The following is a 2,878-nucleotide window of genomic DNA, read 5'->3' as shown; positions in this document are numbered from 1 at the left end:
CTTTGAACCTCTTTCTTGTTGGAAAGTAATATCAGGAATTTCTTCAATGGCCTTAATCTGTGCAGGATTCACTTCAATACCACGGTTAGAAACAAGAAAACCTAAAAAATTTCCTGATGCCACACCAAATGCACATTTTTCTGGATTCAACTTCATATTATATTATCGTAAAATTTTAAACGTATCAGATAGGTGCGATATATGATCTTCTGAATGTTGAGTCTTAACTAGCATATCATCTATATATACTTCCATGGTTTTACCTAAATGTTCTTGAAACATTTGGGTGACCAACCTTTGATACGTTGCACCTGCATTCTTAAGACCGAAGGGCATTACCTTGTAACAGTAAGTCCCCCTGTCTGTTATAAAAGAAGTTTTTTCTTCATCTCCTGGATCCATCTTGATTTGATTATAGCCTGAATATGCATCTAAAAAACTTAATAGCTCATGCCCTGCAGTAGCATCAATTAACTGATCTATGTGCGGTAAAGGAAAGGAATCTTTTGGACAGGCTTTATTAAGGTCTGTGTAATCTACACAGACTCGCCACTTACCGTTCTTCTTAGGAACCACAACAGTATTAGCTAACCAGTTAGGATATTTTATCTCACGAATTGAACCAATTTTTAGCAACTTTTAAACTTCCTCTCGAATCACCTTATTTTTGAAAGTTCCTTGCTTTCTTTTCTTTTGCTTGACGGGAGGATATGATGGATCTTCATTCAACTTATGAGTCATGACTTCCGGTGGTATCCCTGTCATGTCAGAATGGGACCAAGCAAAACAGTCCGCATTAGCTTTTAAAAATTCAATCAATTTACGTTTTACCTCCGGGCTAAGATTAGCTCCTATGTACACTTTTCTCTCGGGCCAATGTATAAATAACACCACGGCCTCTAGCTCTTCTATCGTTGTTTTGATGTTCTCATTCTCCTCCGATTCTTGAATGGTATCAGGTCTTGAATCCAGATCTGTTTGCTTTTGCTCAGGTGAGGTTGACTCCGTGTTACCCTCACCTAAATTCTGTAATTGCTATTTGTCTTCACCTTTAACAGTTGAATCTGCAACGGAATTGATGCTTCTAGATGTCTGTTGATCGCCTCTGATTTGGCATATTCCCCATGGAGATGGGAATTTAATAACTTGATGTAAAGTTGAAGGAACAGCTTCCATGTCATGAATCCATGGCCTCCCAAGAATCATATTGTAAGCCATTTCCATATCTACCACTTGAAATTTGGTATCTTTAACGACGCCTTCTGCGAATGTAGTAAGTATTGCCTCCCCTTTTGTTACAACACTAGAGTTATCAAATACCGACAAAGTATGTGCCTTTGGAATTAATTTATCCTCCGCTTGCATCTCACGCAATACCCGTATTAAAACAATGTTTACAGAACTACCTGGATCAACCAAAACTCGTTTCACGTTAGTATCATGTACAAGTAAAGATATTACCAGTGCATCGTTATGCGGAGTTATGAGTCCCTCGGCGTCTGCGTTGTTGAATATAACATTCTCTTCTTCCAGTACATGTCGAGGCCGCTTCCCGTGGGTAATTGTCACTTTTGAAAGCTTTTTATATGATACATCATTGATCTCTTCACCTCCACTTATAACGTTGACAGTTCTCTTGGGGGAAGGTGGTTTTGGAGGCTCCTGTCTGTTCTTCATGTATGCTTGTTTACCTTTCTCACTGAACAACTCAGTAAGATACCCCTGTTTTAACAAATGATCAACTTCACCTTGTAGAAACCTGGAATCTGCTGTTTTATGCCCATGATCGTTATGAAATTCGCACCAATGATCAGGGTTTCGTCTGTTTGGATTTGATTGCATTTCCTTTGGCCATCGTACCTTATCTCCCATGCTTCTTAAAACAGCGAGTTCAGAGGTTCTTACGTTGAAGTTGTAACCACCGAACCTTGCCTTTAGACTTCCATCATCGTCTCGTGACCTACGTGTGTTCCGGTCATTTCCGAACCTCGATGAGGAGCCTAACTCCTCGTTTCTAGGTTTGTGATCGTACCTTTGATTATCTTTCCTTGATCGTGAGTCTTTCCCCGCAGGTCCCATGTATGGCTCGTATCTGTTTTTACCGGATCTCTTTTCATTTTCCACACGCCTTGAGCTTACCTTTTCTTCTGTTTTATGTCGTAAAATAATGTCTTCTTCAATCCTCATCTTTGTACTGTATCTGTTGTAGACATCATTCCACGTTGTTGCTGGGAATTCTCGAAGGCTTTCTTTGAGTCGCCTCGTGGCTTCTGAACTCTTCTCATTCAAATTACTAGCAAAGGCTATGGCTGCCCAATTGTCAGGTACTCGTGGCAGCGTCATTCTTTCCCGTTGAAATCTATCTACGAACTCTCTAAGCAACTCTGAGTCTCCTTGCTTGATTTTGAAGATATCTTCCATTCGCTTTTCAACTTTTTGAGCTCCCGAGTGTGCTTTGATAAATAAATCTGCAAGCTCAACAAACGAATTTACAGAATTTTTAGGTAAAAGAGAATACCATGTTAAGGCTCCTTTAGTGAGTGTTTCACCGAATTTTTTGACCAAGACCGATTCAATTTCTTGCTTAGTCAAATCATTGCCCTTGACACCTGTTGTGAATACAATAACATGATCTCGTGGGTCTGATGTACCATCATACTTTGGAATATCAGGCATCTTAAACTTCTTTGGAATTGGGAGGGGAGCAGCACTTGGCTTCCATGGTTGTTGGGAATATTTATCTATATCCACTCCCTTGATCACGGGCAGTACTCCAGGTATTTGCTCTATGCGTTCATTTTGCTCCTTAAGCTGTTTCTGCAAGGTTAGTACTAGATTTTGTAAATCAGAGTTAACTGGATTACCTGGGTCTCTCTCT

Source organism: Nicotiana attenuata, unplaced genomic scaffold, assembly GCF_001879085.1.
Source record: "Nicotiana attenuata strain UT unplaced genomic scaffold, NIATTr2, whole genome shotgun sequence".
NCBI lineage: Eukaryota > Viridiplantae > Streptophyta > Magnoliopsida > Solanales > Solanaceae > Nicotiana > Nicotiana attenuata.
This window is presented reverse-complemented; position numbering follows the sequence as displayed.